The 18,621-nt window shown below is 46.4% G+C and overlaps 1 pseudogene across 1 annotated transcript in view; it reads left to right on the top strand.

Annotated features, from left to right (window-relative positions):
• LOC307242241 (calcium/calmodulin-dependent protein kinase type II subunit gamma-like) overlaps positions 1-16,632 on the top strand; it is a 62,969-nt pseudogene extending 46,337 nt beyond the window's left edge. Inside the window, exons 14-22 of the transcript XR_013844773.1 lie at positions 248-288; positions 5,123-5,203; positions 8,121-8,165; positions 8,949-9,003; positions 11,321-11,416; positions 13,247-13,322; positions 13,585-13,677; positions 14,417-14,669; positions 15,804-16,632. The product of XR_013844773.1 is annotated as a calcium/calmodulin-dependent protein kinase type II subunit gamma-like (transcript). The remainder of the gene's footprint in view (positions 1-247; positions 289-5,122; positions 5,204-8,120; positions 8,166-8,948; positions 9,004-11,320; positions 11,417-13,246; positions 13,323-13,584; positions 13,678-14,416; positions 14,670-15,803) is intronic.
• The last annotated feature ends 1,989 nt before the right edge of the window (positions 16,633-18,621 follow it).

Below are 18,621 nucleotides of genomic sequence, written 5' to 3'. Positions count from 1 at the left end.
AAAGATAGGCAAGACTCAAAATTATCTCAAGATTCTTCCCTACTGTTTGATTCTATACTCAGCAATTTTACTCCAAAATCCAGTTTCCAACGTTTGATGCCAAGTCGCTTAAGACTTAAACCTTCGCTGCACAATCTTTTACTGTTGATTTGTCCCGTAGGTTGAACTCTGCCACTCGCGGTTTTGTTGCAGGAATTACTTTTCAGCCGGCGTCCTCACTATCTCTCTCTCGTCTCTTGTCTTTCAGCTTGCAAAAGTTTACTTAACAAAAAGTCAGACGGCGTGAAGGTAAGTTGACCAATTACCTCTGAATTTTTCTTCTTTTCTTTCTTTTTCTTTCTTTCTCTCTTTCTTTCTTTCTTTCTTTCTTTTCCTCATGTCTGTTTCTAACAACCATTCTTATGACTCCGAGAAGGAATGTGTTCTTTGATTGGCAGTAGTATTTAACTTCATGCTTCCTTGTCAAGTGTCTTTTAAGGTCTATAACCATATCTACTGTAGTAAGTCAATAAAAAAGGCTGAAATCCCTTTTTTTCCTCACCTGTAATTTGAGCGAGCAATTAGAGTCTTTGTGTAAGTAACGGACAAAAACAACGATTTTTAACAGAGGTTTACTGCAGGAGAAGACCAGTTTACAGGAAGGCTTTTAAATTTCTGCTTTTTTTTTTTTTTTTTTTTTTTTTTTAAACACCCCCCCGCGATACTGACCTGAGCTCCTGTGACGTCTCAGTGCATGCAGTGAAGCGGCACAATCGACAAGGGCCCAAATAAAATCCTCATTCCCCACATGCCTGAATGAATGTCAAATAAAAAAATGATAATTCTGTAATGACATAAAAGCCATCTAAAGCAGAAAATCATGCAAATACAGAACACATTCAAACGAAACATCACATACAATTCTGCACACACTTGAAAAAAAATACATCCCCTTCCTTAGTTTTAATGTTAAAATTTATATTATTTTCCTCTCTCTATGTCTCTTTGTCTCCCATTTGTTCATGTTGGAGCATTGCACCTGTTTTCTTTTATTTATTTTTGTGGGCGGAGGGGTCTAACTGGCTGCTTTACTTTTTGACTTTTGATTGGTTCCCTTTTTTTCCCGATGACTCCTTGTTTTTGTTCCTCTTCCTCCTCTCTGTCACTATCTGTTCAGAAAAGGAAGTCCAGCTCCAGTGTTTGTTTGATGGTGAGATCTGCACTGTCTTTCCTTTTTTTTACTCTCACTCGTTCATCTTCTCTCTCTCTCTCTCTCTCTCTCTCTGAGTCAGCTCCCTTTCCTTTCCCCCCCCCGTTCCTCTTCTTCTCAGGTTCTTGTTCTTTTGGTTTTGAGATGCCGAAGGGGTCTGTGACAGTTTTTGTCTCGTCCGTTTTTTTTTTTTGGTTTTTTTTTATGTTGGATTTCATCCATCATCCCTGCATCAGCATCCCTTTGCCATGACAACAACAAAACTATCACCACACACAAAAACAAACACACACCCAACTTATCAGGTTGTGATCAATGCTTATATCATACATACTTTTTTCATGTATTAACCGAAGTTCTTTCAATGATTATCTATCTATCTCTCCTAATAATAATAATAATATTTCTAGAGCTAGAAACCGTCTTTGATTGACCTTTATTTATTATTTTATATCTAAATACTGTTGTTCCTTATTTTCTCATATTGATTGATAGTCCCCTTACCCAAAATGCAGCATGGTGATGGTTGTCTACCCTAACCCTATGGGGGAAAAAAAACCTCCCTGCTCTAGCCCCAATACAATGTTGTGACTTATACACATACACCTCTGATCATTTACATAGATTTTCCATCTCCATTCATCTGAGGTTCTTTGGTTTCGCCCTGTAGTCCATAGCCTGAAGACATGGCCAAGCGCGCTGCATTGTGGGTCTTTGAATAATTGCAACATTCCCAAATCATTTTTTTTTTCTTTTATTTTCCTCAGGTATTAGATGTTTTTTGGGCCATTTTTATTTCCTTGAAGTGAACAATTATTTTTATTATATATATTTTTAATCCTATTCAGTTGTTATGAACTCAGGGGGGACTGAAACGCAGGACACAGACTCAGAGATGTGAAAAGGAAAAAATTATGCTTGGCAAATTCTGGTCAGGGGTGAAGAAGGGGAAAGGGATCCGGTGGAAGCAGGAGGGAAAACGGGGAATGCAGGTGTGTAGCTGGCCGGGCGCACGGAAGCGCGGCGGCGGCTTGCAGGCAGGAAGGAAGGATAGCAGGCAGGAGTGAGTTGATCCCGGGACGCGGAGAGACGGGTTAGCGTACTGTATGCTGAATGGCACGACACAAAGACTGCACTGAGATTAAGTTGGCCTGAAACGTGTACTGCCACTGGGGTGAAACAACAACCTGCCAATGAGTGGGTGAAGCGCTGGGCTTGAAATACTGGAGCAGAGGAGATGATGATCTGGTTGCCTGCAAGTGGATCAGGCCAATAGAGCAGGGAGCTGGGAGAGTGAGGACGAGACGCCACGCCCACACCGACATACAGACACAGAGACAGACAGGGGGAGACAGGAGACCGGGAGGAAAGGGGAACACATGGAAACACAAGGATATTTATGGCCAGGGCCGTGACATAAGTTGGGATTTTTACTAAAGCCTTGTCCACATTGCGTGATTTTCTTTTTTAATCTTGAAAGACAATGTAAAGATGGAGCAGCGCACATTTAGCAACTGAAATTTGCAGATTTTCTTCTGCGCATATATGCTCATAGCAACTGCTGTCTTTGAGGAGCACAGGTCTAAAGACAGAGAACGGACAATCTGAGTTTCACGAGCGGCAAAATATCTCGCAATATTACGACACAAAACAGTCATGGATGTTATAGAGCTCACTACTGTGGGTGTTTGTGTGGCGAACTTGCCACAATTCGCTCCTCCATTTTCAGAAGTCCGCACTCACCTGTTTTGCTGTTTTCTTTGCCTTCGCCATCGTGCAGGCGCACAATCTCATTAGCTGTTGAAAAGTTGCCGTTGCCATTTTTACGTGCACTCATTAAAGGATTTTGGAAAGACTAGCCCTGATAAAATCAAACATGTTCGATTGAATCCTGACCTGGCCGATTGGGATCCTATCGAGACAGATTTGAGTCTTTCACACACACACACACACACACACACACACACACACACACACACACACACACACACACACACACACACACACACACACATATTGATGACCACTATGATTCTACAGCGTGACTACCCCGGACTACCACGACCCGATCTCAAATCGTTGCCAAATTGGCCTCAAAAATCACGTAATGTGGCCCTAGCTGTACTTGCAGAGAATCCTGCTCACTAAGGACCGGTTGAAGCTGCGGTAACCATTTGGGGAAACAGTAAAGACTTGGTTTGGTTTGTTGGTTGGTAAATGCAAGGGGGAAGCAGCCTTGTGTCTCAAGTATCTGTGGTCCAAATCTGACCGATCACAAACATGGATTTTGTACTTAAGTGCGAGGTTGTCGACCTTGTGGGATCAGTGAGACGCGCGGGTTTGTGAAAGCGCACAAGTTCCTATCAGACAGACGAGGCCGGACCCGAGCGCCCAAAGGACTTTTAATGTTGGAGGGAAACCACTCGAACCCTTCAACAGCAGATTGCACTTAACCTTTTATTGGCGCAATCAATTGTTTACCCTGCTCTTTCCCCCGTCCCTCTGGGGCTGCTGTGTTTGCGCTGAAAGGGCCTCCGTTTCCTACCCCTTCAGTAAACCCTGGGAATGGTCAGGGAGCCGAGGCAAACTGGCGTCGGTCGCTCAGCCGCAAGCTTTCGGCTTTATTGTGGTGCAAATGCCCCAAAATGAACTCATTCTTTCGTTTTGTCAAAAGTAGGTATAGTCTACCCCGTATAAACCATACGGGGTACCTGTCGCATTTACAAGATCAGATGCAGTGAAATAAGGTCTGTGAAGTATCTACCTGTTCTGAGATTGAAGACACCAATTAGTGTAGCCAGGGTTTTTGAGTATAGCAATGCAGGGCTCTTCTTCAAATTAGGATCAGATGGTAACCTAAAATGTTTGTCCATTTTATTCTGAGGAACAATAACTGTGCTCCTCCGGAAATGTTGAGCATGATTTCTATGTTTTTGGTAGAAAAGCAGGTATTGATGTTTTGGACCCAAACGGAAGCCTTTCATACGAGCCTTAAAAATACTTACCGCTGTCGTGTCTCATTTGTCGACTACCAATGCAGGAGATAAAAGCCTTCAAAGATCCTTCTGAGTCGTTCTGTTAAACATATTTGATGTGCTCTAGGCGTTTGTCTTTCATCTTGTCCTTCAACTGACACTTTCTGATGAATAACAAAAGGGAAAATAAAACATACACACTCCCAAACAGGAATTCTTTGTACATCATTCACTTCCACGATTGGAGAAAATCCCATCGACAGTTTTCACTGCATGCACTGAGGTGGACAGGTTTTTGTTTTTTTTGGTACATTTTCTGGCTGTTTTGCTGGCTAAAACAGGCGGCCGAATGCTTTAGGTGGTGCCGTTTTTGACCAAGACTATTGTTTTTAACTAATTATTTATTATATGGTAGATACAAAACATTTTTCTCAATATGTTCATTTTTGTCATCCAATGTTTGGAGGGATTGGACATGCAAATTTTTATTGAGGCAGCTGGCAAAGGTCACTTAATTCATCGAAATTGACAGACAATAAAAGCATAAACAGACTGAAGATAGTAGGTAAAATGCCAATATACATTGGTTTTAATGGAGTGTTTCTTTCTTCTTAAATTTGCGATGATCAAAAAATGGTGTCAGACTTGCTGGACGTTCAGATTCAACGTCGGGGGGAGGGGACATTTAAACAGTAAGCACAGGAAACCCCATTAAAACAGCATTGGCACCGAAATCAGCAGCAACCTGGCTGCCGCGGTGTGTAAGACGTGAGCATCGCTGCCTCTCTGCGGGGGGCAGGGGCGAGGGTGGGCGGCGCCCGCCCCACAGCCCAGTGTTGTCGACACTCCGTCGCCATTAAGGAAGACTCCCGCGGGGACGCTGAGCGGAGGTGGTGTGAACTGTCCCTGCCTAGTGGTGGAAATCTGTTCTGTGTTTCTGTGTGTTTCTGTGCCCCAGTCCCAGGCAGACAACAGTAAAATCAATGTAGTAAGCAGCAGCAGCACCAAAGACAGCAGCATGTCATCTTCAGCGCCAATGGTACCTCATCTCTACTTGCTTTTCGTCCTGGTTACTTTCCACCCCATTTGCACCGTTGTTGTTCCATCTTTTATTTTTTTTCTTCCCTCTTTGGTTTTTGTTCTGCCACACTTCCCTTCCCCGGTACAACCTTTTGTCACAATCCTTTATTAACTCCCCCCTTTATGTTCCCCGTACTCTGCCTCTCTATGCATCTTTTCTTTTTTTTTTTTTTCTTAGCAGAAACTCTGAAGTTGACGATTGACAGTCTTGATGTATTTTTTTAATTTATTTTTTTAGCTCAGTGATTACTTTGTGCCTGTAACCCCTCTCTGCAGGCTTATGTTTTACCCAGACGTATAGTACACACACACACACACACACACACACACACACACACACACAATGTTGACGATACTGACAGCCAGACAAATGACTTTCATTTTGCTCTGCGGCAGAGGAAACCTCCATCAAGAAGTGCTCGGGCTCTCCCCGGCGACTTCGCGGTGTGCGTGGCTTATTTGTGGAGGGACCCGAGGTTATCATTCCTCATCGAACGCAGGGCTCAATAGCTCAAAACTTGTAAAAACACATTGAAAGATGGCCGATTCACAACGCTGTCAAAGACACGTGAAATGTTAACCACAAATCTTTTTTCTGGGTAAAACAAGAGCCTGAGTGGATCAGAGACGGAGAGGGTCCGCTCGTATTCCAGATGCGGCCCCTCTGTGTTGCCTTTTTTCAAGTGGATTAAAGACAAATATCCCCAAATTTTTAACGAGACTTTACCTCAAGATTGACAGAAAGCAGGTACCATGTCAGGAAAAACTAAAGACAAAGACAATTTTGGGGAAAGAAAATGGTACTGTCCCGTTTGATATGAATATACCATCAAAGTCAGCATCAGCTGTAGTGGACCAGAGAGCGAGAGACCAGAGAGCAAAATCATTCAGACACACTGAGATTCTCTTTCTCTTTCTTTGAATGCCTCAGCGTGGTTGACTATCCTGCTGTCAGTTTAAATTTCATCTCAGTTGCTCCCAATTGCTCCCAATACTGTAAAACATGGTGCGCTTGCTTTCTGGAGATTCCCGGGCAAGGATTAGGCCGACATATTTTCTATTGGCAAGGCTAGTTTGTGTCAGGCAATCATTTCCACCTCGATGCCAACCCAATAACTCAGTAAAGCCAAACGTCCCACAGCCCCAAATATCAGGAAGCCTTTTTTTCCTGTAAACAGGAACTGTTTCGCCTTCCCCCGCTAAACTCACCCGATTGATGACACTCAGAGGTTCCGCATCTTTTCCTCAGCTCAGGTTGCAGTGACTGAAAATGTCATTCCGACCGGATGTGGATTAGAGCCGAGCTGAGTGCATGGTGGGATGAAACCAATGCATTTTGAGTCCATTGGATGTGTGGGGCATTACAAAGATTGACATTCTTGAAGTTTGTTAAATGCTTTGACTTTATCCATCGGTAGCTCTGGCGTAACTAGGTTCGATTCCAACTTCTTAATATGCTTTGTGTTGGTGTCTCTAAGTTGTTGTGTTGTTTTCATCCATTTCAGAGGCCATTTTTCACCTTTTTGTAGTCTGATGGCTCAGTCAGTTGATAGGAAAGGCCACAATGTTCATGCTTCTAGTGGTCTGAGAGGTCGGCTCTGAGCCTAAATGTCCTGGGTTTGATCCCAGTTATTGGCTTCCGCGTTGGTCTCCTTGAGAAGGGACACCAAAGCCCCATCCGCTCCTGGGACACCTGCTGTAAAAAGCTGACCTGCCACACCTATTATTATTTTTAATATTGTCATATTTAAGGTTTCAAGGAAGACTCGCATTGTGTGCCTTAACTTCTCAAGCCGTCTTTATCGTCTCATTGTACTTAATCATCCAGAATCCACATCAGCCTCTGTACCGTGTCTCCTGTTGCTTCACCCATGTTCTATGTGTGTTGGTGGTGTACATATTATTCATTCAATATACAGTATTTCTGTCTGTAGTCCTTGAATGCATCAGTAGTAGGCTTGGTGTTCACGCAAAATTTCGGCAAAGTCGTTGGTCATCGCCGTTCTGTGGTCGTAGTTGATTCAGACAATGCACTTCACATTGAGGGTTGGAAGAACACGTAAAGTCACATATACTACGAGAGGGAAAAATATCACAGCCATTTTTTTTTTACATGCAATGCAAGAAGACTTTTACACAATGAACATTAGGGCTGTGGGATATGGCCAAAATGTCCTATCCCCAAATAGGTGATTTTGTATCTCGATAACGATATACATTGAGATATAGCATGCTTTCTGTATATTACATTAATAAATACTTTGTATTAAAAAAGCCTCTTTGTGTCGCTGCGAAGCATGGGAAGGCGCTTGTCCTCTCAAATTGGCAGGAGAGGCAAAACAAGGACATACAGGTGTAGATCAAAATCCGACTTATTTGCAAAATTGAAGATGTCACGCCGCGGTACCAGACAGTCCAGTGTTGTAATAATCCATCCAATGAGTCATTTTCCTCCATGTTCGTTTACACTCTCACGTGCAGAACGTCAAGCACAATGGCGTAAAATATTGCCGTGAAGCGGTTCTGGCGTCAATGTAGAACATTTTTTTTTAATCAAGGCGTCGATTGAGGAGCACAAACGCGATGGAATATTTTAATGTTCGCAAACGTGGAAACGGAACTTAAAATCGAATACGAATATAAATATGGACTACGATGGAATATCGACGGGATTTTTCTTCCGGGGGATGAAAAATAAAATAAAAATCGTCTGTGTTTGATGTCCTTCGGCGATCGATCGATGATTGAACCATGGATCGGCCTAAACCTAACCGGTCCCTACACCCTTTGCATCGTCCCTGGTGGTCAAACCCCCCCCCCCTCACACCCCCTTCCCCGCATGGTAAAGTGTCTCCTACCTCCTCCCCCCTCCCCAGGAAGCCCAGACAACTGTTGTGCACAACCCAGCTGATGGCACTAAGGTAAGCCACATCGTTCTCTGGCCGCCAGCTACCAGCCAACACTCACAGCTCCCACTGTAGGTGGCCTGTGGAGGGTTTTTCCGTGAATGCATTGCTGTAAAGTGAATTGTGACACATGTAGCTGCTTTCCATCACACGTCAAATCAATTCTCCTCGCGGTTAAACCAGGGGGAGCCATCACGACAGAATCGAGGCCCCTTGAAACGCAAAATATGTTGAAAGTTTATCTTGGAACGGCCGCCCCAAGCTGTCAGCTCATTACACAGCGATGTATGGAGAACATCCTGCTCACAGCGTCTTTAATGGCAGCATATGCAGACCAGATTACTAAAATGTGAGAATGCTAAATGTATGTTACTATGACTACAACTCGCCATGAGCAGAGCTGGCAATCTCCCTCGCACCATTGAGCCTGTGGGGGTCAAATCTACATCTGTCGACCTCCACATTAGAGCAAATGCTGTTTATTTGACTTTACATTGGCACTTTGGAGATTTCCAAAGAAAATGACGTGTCGCCATGCGTTTTCTAAAACAAAAAAAAAAAAGGAGCGCCGAGTCCTCGCTGGTTTGTGCAGGGTTTGTGCACCTGGGACGGAGCTGTCGACCCGTGTGTCTGTCAGGTTTTCTGTGTGTCTGTGGAAATCAAAAAAAAACAACCTCCCCTAGCAACACACAGACGCTTAATTTTACAGTTCTGCCATTTGTTTCCCCCTCTCTATCTCTGTTTTTTTTTTTGTTTTGTTTTTTTTTCCCCCCACTCGACCCTGATTCTTGTCGACAGGGCTCCACAGAGAGCTGCAACAACGCTGAAGAGGAGGAGATGAAAGGTAGGAAAGGTACTTAACCAACCTTTTACTACTCTGCATGCTTCCTTCACCTCGCTTCATTTCGTAGCCGGCTCAGGAGTGGACGAACGCTGAGGACGCGGTTATTGAATGACCTGAGGAATTGTCGCTCAATTTATTTTTGGCGTTATCCACGGTTTTAATGGTTGGAAGTTCATTCAACCCCACAGTTTCCCAGAAAATAGCGACAGTCAGTATATTAAAGGGTAGAAAACATAATACTAGTAGGTGCCTTCATTTTATGACGGATGGCTTGCCTTACAATTGTATATTTAAAGTCCACCTCCATTCAATTGACCACCTACTGTATAAAGGTTTTGCTGTTGTCATTAGTCACAGGAAGATTGTAAAGGTCATTGTTTTGGGGTTACTTTTCACATTCTATAAGCTTTCCATCTTGGATGGAAGGTGATGAATGATTATTCATCACCTTTTCGCCAAGTACCCTTTTAATAAAACCTCGAAGTTTTGCAGTTTTTGCCGCTTAAGTCAGTTATCTGTCAAAATGATAGGGCCGTGGCTGTTGGAATACATTGTGTTGTAGCGTGGGAGTTGCCACAGAAAAACTGTCTCAAAACAAACACCGAAGGTGAGGCGATGGCCAACGGTGTGTTCACGGAGCGCCCCGGCTACATGGGGTTTCATTCCGAACAATACAATAGACCGGCTGATTTCAAGGATGAACTCTTCTGTGGTTGGAGGTGTGCTTATGGTTGGAATCAGCTTGGGCTCCCTTGCTCCTCCAGGTCTTATATCGCCCTCTTCGGGCTCTCGAGCGTTGGTCTTGATGCTGTTGTCATCCGCTGTTTCCCAAAATGGAATAAGGTTCCTTTCATGTTAAGGTGGAATTACGAGGGATTTACAGGGAAAGGGCCCAAAACTGTATCCGAAGGATCCGTGGGAGAAAACCAGACGTAGCTGGGAGCATGAAATGCAGAGTGCTTTCGCTGCAGTAGAAAGGCCTTCCCAGCTCTCATGTATTTTTAATGTTTTTCCAAGACCCCACATAGGCTCCCTTGGGTGGGTGTTGGCAGCTAATATGGATGTACATTTTTGCAGAGGCTCGTTGAACACGCCCCCAGTCAGTCAAACTGACATTGAATCTTGGAACGCGGCTCCGCCTCCACTACGGCTCGACTGAACAACCCCACGCAGTGAGCTCCTGTTACTCCAGTTTATGTCAATAGTTGAGTGGCCGTTACTCTGAGCTCTAGGATGGGACCTAAGAAATCCAACCGATCAGGTTTTTTTGCGTCCAAAATTTTAAGAATCAACGCTACGTTAATATTGCGCTCTGGTCTTCTGAGACCACTTGTGGATATTGGTGGTGTTCGATGAAACCATGGAAACGACTACGATCAACCTTGATATTTTGATATTTGAATCTTGATATTTTTATTTGAGGTGATTGTTTTGTCTAATAATAAATGACAATTTCTCAAAAATGTGATATTTCACAACCATTTCTCCCTCCAACAAATCCTGCTAGGATCTTTTTTTAAATTTGCCCCGGGCAGCACGCAACACAAAGCTCGGGTCTTCACGCCGGGCAAACGGCGGCGCGGCAGCGTGAGGTCTCACAGACGCTCGTAGGCAGAGGACAAAAGGTCTGGCGTTTGAAGTGCCCCGTCACGTCACGGCAAAACCTCTCACGAACTACTCTCTCAGGAACAACCAGATGTGATTGTAGACGCAGCCAAACAAGCTGCATTTCAACAATGTATATGGTTACACACTTACTATCCAAATATGCATACACTGTGAGAGAGGGAATCTGCCCATTCAGTCATTACCGAGACCACCGATCTTTCAATTGGCATTCATTTGCCATGCCTCCTTTTTTTAGCTAACAGTTGATAGAGGCACTTTGGCGTCACTCCATACGTTCTTCTAGTTGGATTTCATTTCCTGCGCTACCGCTAATCGACCCACGGCGAATGGTGCCGGGAAGTGAGAAAGGAGAAGTGTTTTAGGGATTACGCCGCAAAGAACCCAGCCACAATTGGGTTAAAACCTAAAAACCTAATTACCAGATATTGAGATGCATTCAAGCCAGCGTGTGATGTGTGTGTGTGTGTGTGTGTGCGTGCGCGTGTGTTTCGGCACATGCATTCTGACTCATTGTTGTAAGTCAGTCAATCTGCTATGCGTCAGTGCTTTGAAAATGTGTTTACAAATCACGTACAGTACTGTGTCTGTGTCTGTGTCTGTGTGTGTGTGTGTGTGTGTGTGTGGGTGTGTGTGTCTGTGTCTGTGTTGTGTGTGTGTGTGTGTGCGTGTGCGTGTGTGTGTGTGTGACTGCGGACAGTGGCTGCATATGCCGCTCCGAGCGCAGACAGCGGCGTCGCGAGCCAGTGCAGCGCCTCTCAGGAGCAGCCTCACCCTCTGTGTCCGGCAGCCGGCTGTAAGTCAGCTGGAGGCTCTGACCTCTGACCTCTGTGTCCCTCTCTACTCTTCAGACAACTGTTCCTACGTGTTTCAGAAGCTTCTATAGAGTGCTAGATACATTTCAAGAGGGCCTGGAAACTATGCGTGACTTAAATGGAGCCGGCTAAACTGCCGCCGTTCGCGCGGATCGTTCCCTTCTCGCCACCTGACCAGCGCCTCTCCGGCTCTCTGCTGCCACCTGCTGGTGTCGGGTCTTCACTGCATGCTCTCTCTTAGAGGCAGAGTTGGCCCCTGTTCGAGTCACTGAATTGAAATTCTGTGCTGTTTGTTTAGAGTAAACACATAAACAGCCCTCGTTACCTAACTGACTGTGTGTTGTCGGGCCGACTAAAAGGCATGCCACCAGCCGGCCCCCAGCAGAAGGCCGCTTGCGGCCCCCGGCAGAAGGCTACTCGCGGCCCCCAGCAGGCCCCCATGGCCGGGGCTTATTGTGAACCAGGAGCCAGTCTGCGGGCCCGGAAGGCAGCAGCGACCTGCGGGAGCGTAAGTGCAGGCTCTGACCCGATGCTGCTTTCCAGCAACACTTCCATTGCAGCCGGTGGCCTCCTGCTCTAGTTCCTTTTAAATGGACTGGACGCTTCGAGTGTGGTCGTGCAGTTTGAAGTGTGTGTGTGTGTGTGTGTGTGTATATATATATATATATATATATATATAGGCATGTTGTGTGTGCACCTCTCTCTCTCTCTCTCTCTCTCTCTCTCTCTCTCTCTCTCTCTCTCTCTCTCTCTCTCTCTCTCTCTCTCTCTCTCTCTCTCTCTCTCTCTCTCTCTCCTCTCTCTCTCTCTCTCTCTCTCTCTCTCTCTCTCTCTCTCTCTCTCTCCCTCGCTCAGTCTCTGTCTCTTGGAAAGCTGACTTTATCGATTAGTTTTCTGTGTGGGCCTTTGAGTGCTTTACTTGCACGTTAAAATCAGACTGCAGCCGAATTGGTGTGTGTGTGTGTGTGCGGGGTGCGTGCGTGCGAATCCTTTTTGAGCTGTCTGGAGCAGTTAGTGCCAGGTCAGTGACTTCCTGGACAGCGCACAGAAGTCATATCAAAGGGTGGCTGCATAGATGATTCGATGATGATGATGATGATGATGAGACTCTTCGCAACACAAAAGGGAAATGCTTCCACATGGGCGGCGTGTCGGCTTGTGGCCGTGGCGTGCTGTGCTTTATCCAGAGTACAGAGGATACCTGGATGTCGGGTCTTGGTGGAGAATCTCGCAGTCGTGCCAGCATTTCGATACAATTTATGAGCCCGGCAAGACCATAAGAAGTGGTTCATTGTACTCTAGACCGGGGATTCTCGACCATTTCCACGTCAAGGACCCTCAATTTGATACCCATTAGACCACGGACCCTATTTGATTCGTTTTTTTTTTAGATTTGTTAGATATGGTTTAGTCCAAAAATTCCATACCTGGCTATACCATAGTTAGAGCGATAACAGTGAAACTGGGATCAAAATAAGTCATTATTGTACATTCTCTAATGTACATCTAACCTCTTGTTATATAAAATAACGGTGATGTTTTAAACTATGAGTCATTTTGACGGGGACTGTCCGGAACCCCTTGAAGGGCCCCTGAGGGGACCCCACTCTGAGAACCACTGCATCTAGATAGGAAGTCTGGGTCAAAGCATGAGCACAGGACCCTACTGAACCAAGTCCCAGATGTTTAACTCACTAACTCAGATGTATTTAACCCTCCCTCTCCCTCCCTCCCTCCCTCCCTCCCTCCCTCCCTCCCTCCCTCTCTCTCTCTCTCTCTGTCGCTCCCTCTCTCTCTCTCTCTCTCCTCAGCTCGTAAACAGGAGATCATTAAGATAACAGAGCAACTGATCGAGGCCATCAACAACGGAGATTTTGATGCATACACGTAAGTGTGCTTGAGTGTCTTTGTTTACCAGCTCAACCATCCACCTCGATTTTAAAAACACATTTGTGAAGTTGTTATTCGTTAACATATCATTATTCCCAGCATTTGCCAAAATATAGACATTTTGGTCAGTTTTGGAAGTAACTGTCGGCGTTCTGCTTACAACCACAGTGTTTACGTCTGCCGCCGCACCAAGTGCTGAGCACAGAACAGGAAATAATGTGTGTGTGTGTGTGTGTGCGCGTGTGTTTTCCTCTGACAGGAGGATCTGTGACCCGGGGCTGACCTCCTTTGAGCCGAGGCCCTGGGGAACCTGGTGGAAGGCATGGACTTCACAAGTTCTACTTCGAGAACTGTATGTTGTCATGTTACGTTGCATGTGTTATTTAGACCAGCGGTTCCCAAACTTTTCCCCGCAATGTAAAATCTGTCCTTAACTAATAGATTCAGGACATAGAATAGAAGTTGACTACTCCGCTACACTGTCGGTCGGACGAGTCAGTGCGGGCTCCTTGAGCAGATACTACTTTAGATTTCAGATTCACAACAGATTTCATTTCAATTTCAATGATTTTATTTTCCTTTCTTTTGTTTGACCGCCCGACCACTTGCAATCCCCTTGTGGACGGACGATCGGTGGTCCGTGGACCACGGTTTGGGAACCGCTGATTTAGGCCATGTATTCTAAAAAACATGTAACCCCTGCAGACAATAACACATTATGTAATCACCCTGCAATTTGTAATAACTTGCCAAAATGTAATAGTTTGGACCATTAATATAAGTTCTATAGGGCATACTGTACATATCAAGTCTAGTACTTGAAAAGGTCATTATGAGATGCTGAAAAACCTGTTACATAAAACGTTCAAAGATGCTTATTACAAAGTGTGTTATTGGATAATGTATTATTACAGTATTAAAAGCAAAAGCGCTAAATATGTGATTCCTTGCTTTATAGTTTAATGAATGCTGCAGACATAGGCACTGACGTTTGCCCCAACGGAAATCCTAAATTGCTTTATTAACTTTGAGAATGAGTTGTTTTGCGTCAGCGGTGTCAGTGTTTTCGAATATTCTGATTCTCGTCACAGTGCTCAGCAAAAACAGCAAGCCCGTGCACACCACCATCCTCAACCCCCACGTGCACCTGATCGGCGAGGACGCGGCGTGCATCGCCTACATCCGCCTGACGCAGTACATGGACGGGCAGGGCCGGCCGCGCTCCTGCCAGTCGGAGGAGACGCGGGTGTGGCACCGCCGCGACGCCAAGTGGCTCAACGTGCACTTCCACTGCTCGGGAGCGCCGGCGGCCCCCCTGCAGTGAACCCCCGAGCCCAGGCCCAGGTACAAACCCCGCACCCACCCCGACGCAGTGGTGTAAATAAATAAGAGAAGTCATCTTTATTGCGCTTTTGCCAAATTGGTTTCACACGTTTTCTCAACGCTGCGTTCACTTTTTCAAAACTCTCTCGCTCTCCCTCTCTCAACCCGGAATGCCCTAAAACGACCAAAACACTTTAATACATGTCTCAAAATCAACTCATTGACTGGCAAAGGTTCTCTCCCAACACTCGTAAGACAACGACCTGAAAAACACGAACACCAGGGGCTGTTGCTCGATGGGTCATTCTGTCTTTAAAGTATTTTGTTTAAAGTACTTTAAAGTACTTTGTTTTTCATAAACCAACATTCCATTACCAAACAAGACTGGCCTCTCTTTACTGTAATGTAATGTAGGACAGTATGTCAGAGTTGAGTTTGTTTGTTTTTTTTCCCCCCCTGAGTCATTCTAAAATACACAAATATGAAACTCTAGTAATTCCAGTACCGTAATAACAAAAAGGGAAAAAAAAGTGTGAAAACAGCGTCTTAGACGACAGCTCCTGGTCTTCCTCTCGCCTCGTCTTCCACCGCCGCGCGCACTCCTCCGCCTCTCCCGGCCGCTCTTCTTACCCTATCAGCCACTTTGTCTGTGGCGGGGTCCATGTTCCATCGCTACAAACACGTGCTCTTCGGTAATGACGCTAATGAAATAGCAACCGCGGGGGGACGGGTCTTCAGCTAGAATGGGAATCAGCTGCTGTCTGATTGTTTTTTTTTTTTGATTTTATTTCGTCTCAATAAGGTTTCACTGCAGAAGTGTGGCACTCCCCTTCTCATCCAATTTTGGTTTCAATTTTCGAGTTTTTTGGCTGGCTGTGGAACCGGAGCGAGGAATGAACTCGCGAACTTTGAAAGACGCCGCCACTTGAACGCATGTGGTATCAGAGCAATGGAAAAGAAGCACCCCCGCAGTTGGGTCGCCCCCGCGGGCTGCTGAGTAAAATCCGCCCTCGGCGCCCTGAGGCGTCGGTGGGTGCAAAAATCAGTTGTTGAATCGAAGAAAAGCGGGAGCGAGGGAGGAGGCAAAAGTCTGATCCCTCTCTCTCTCTCTCCCTCTCTCCCTCTCTCTCTCTCTCTCTCTCTCTCTCTCTGCAGCTTTGCCTGAATTTTTAAAGCCGTATCGGAGCATCTCTTCTCCGAGGTCGGATCGGCGGTGGGAACGTCTCCGGGGTCGAGGCCTTTCTCAGAGAAAGGTTCTTTACAAAAAAAAAAAAAAGAAAAGAAAAGAAAGGAAACGAAACGCGAAATTGTAAGAATTGGAAGGAAAAAAAAAAAAAAAAAAGGTTTAAATTTCAAAAAGCTGACCACCTCCAAGCCCGGCCCCCCGTCCCGGCGAGGCGTCGGCAAAACAGTGCATGCTTCTTGACGGCCGCCCTCGGGGGGGGGGCCGTCCCGGGCCTCCCGTCCCTCCCGTCCCCTCCTCTCTCCCCTCAGATGTTTTATTCGAAACCGACTGTGGGGAAGTGTTAATATTTACAGTCGCGTGAGGAGGGGAGCCACCGCCGCACACTTCCTCCATGAGTAGGACGGAGGCGTGGAGACCAAAAAACAAACGGCACAAGGGTCATTTTTATTAATTTTTTAAATCATCTGTTGAGAACAGAAGAGGATGTACTTTTCATTTTAGAGGTTGCGTTGGTTCTCTGTATTACTACTAACGGTTATATATATTTAAGAAGGTGTTTTTTTTTGTTTTTTTTTTTGTTTTTTTTGCTTTGGGATTTGTGTGTGTGTGTGTGTGTGTGTGTGTGTGTGTGTGTGTGGGTGGGGTTCAAATCTCCCACTCATATCAGAAGTAGGTGCACCGCAGGCGCAGGCGTTAGAACGACCTCAGACGTTGTTGAAATGTGCGGAGGACGATCGGGGTTCAGGGTTTGACGACGGGCGACTTAAAAAAGGGTCCTTTTCTGTTTTGTTCTTAAAACAAAATCTGATGTGTTCGTGTCGAGATGTATTATTTTTTTAAGTAGAAGGGCGGGGGGGGGGGGGGGGGGGGGGGCATCATTTAAGGGAGTCGTGTACATAGCTGTTTGTCCAGGCGATGCTTTGCTTTTTCGGATTTGGGGAGCGGAGGCTTGCGCGTGTACGGTGGCAACGCCGTTGTCGCCCGCGCTCGGCGTGAAGCGCGCGCACGCACACACACACGCACACACACACACACACACTGCTTCACGCTCGCCATTCAGAGTTTGGGCGTTTCATCCGCTCCTGGGGTTGCAGAACGCCTCCACCCGTCCGTCCGTCCCACCGCAAACCTCCAGCTCCTTTCTCAAATCCCTGCGAGCATGGACACATGCGTACGGTCTTTGGTGTTTGTTTTCATTTTAGATGTTGCACTTTTTTTTTTTTTTTTTCTTGCACGTCTAGTTTGACTTTTTGGTATGTGGGGGGTGGTGGGGGGTGGTGGGGGGGTAACGATCGAATGGTCTCGACCGTTTTTGCACAGAAACTTGAGACTCGATGCTGTTGTGTTCGCTCGAACCTTTCTGCAACTTCAGGTGAAGCTTGAAAGCACACGCGCACGCACGCACGCACGCACAAGCACATGCACACACATGTACGTGCGCACACACACACTCGCGCACACACACCTTAAGCCCTCCCACCGTCTCTCTGCACACGTTACTGTCGTGAATTGTCTCAAGCCCCACTCTGTGTAATGACATTGATGATGATGATGATGATGATGATGTCGTGTGTCTTCTTGTTCCGAGCGTGTTCTTAAAAAGCAAAACTGTGTATATTTGTCCGTCATGGCTTGCTGTACTTCTACATTGTGAAGCCCTGGCACCAAAATAAAAGCATGCGAAAAAGAGAACGCAGCTCGGGGGGGGGGGGGGGACCCGAGCGCCCGCGGCGACCGAGACGCCGCCCGTGATTGGACGCGAGAGGCCGACGCGGAAGTGGCAATCCCCGCATCCCCGGTCTGGGTTTTATAAGTGTCGTAGCTGTTCAGTGTTCCGCGTGTTGATGTTTTTAATGGCTGATATAAGTTGCTTCGAGGGGCTTTGAGGATCTGTTTAATTTGATTTGTAACCCCGCCCCCCCCCCCCGGAGACGCACACGCGCCCAAACACGGGTCACAAAGGTTTGTGCAGCGCGCACCGCGGAAGCACACACGTCCGGGACGCTCCCCCCTTCAACGAGGAGGAGGAGAAAAACAAAAACGTTCGCGTCGAGGGTTTCGCTTGGGAGACCGTTTTTTGGTTGTTTCCCCCCCCCCACCGTGTCGTACAAACAGAGCGTGTTTTATTGTTGTTTTTATTTTTTGGTTCCGCTATTCGGGGCTGGCTGTCCGTCCACCAGAGAAAAACACAGCAGCTAACGCCAGACATCCCCCACCCACCCCACCCTCCAACGGAGGAGACGGACGCGCTCCGTCCGACGTCACGCTGGAACACACAAACGCCAAAGGAAGAAAACAAAGTGGGGGGGGGGGGGGAGCTCGCTTCCGCCTTCCTTCGTCCCAAAGCGGCGGGTTTCTTCTTCCTCGCCGCTCGCGTCGTTCCCCGCTGCTCCGTAGCCGCCCGTTGGCTGGGAGGTGAACCGCAACAGCGCGTTCGGATGGTGCGCCCCCGCTGTGCGCGACGAGGCCCGTTGAAAAGGCGACGGGGGAGGGAGGGCGTCCGAACCCGCAGCGTCGACCCGCCCGTGGGTCCCGCCATCAAACTGTGCCCCTGCTTTCGCACTGTGACCAGGTGTTGTGAAACCAGTGTTGAACCTGTGTTTTTACTTTTTATTTTGATTTATTATTATTATTATTATTATTATTATTATGTAATGAGGGAAATTTGAAAACGCACTCAGTGGCTGTACTATTTGGACAGGGGGCACGATCGTTTTTTTTTTGTTTTGTTTTTATCGTTGATCCAAATATTTTTAATTTTAATTATAATTGGCCCGTGAGACTTGA

The sequence above is a fragment of the Zeus faber genome (assembly GCF_960531495.2).
Source record: "Zeus faber genome assembly, chromosome: 16".
Taxonomy (NCBI): domain Eukaryota; kingdom Metazoa; phylum Chordata; class Actinopteri; order Zeiformes; family Zeidae; genus Zeus; species Zeus faber.
This window is presented reverse-complemented; position numbering and strand designations above follow the sequence as displayed.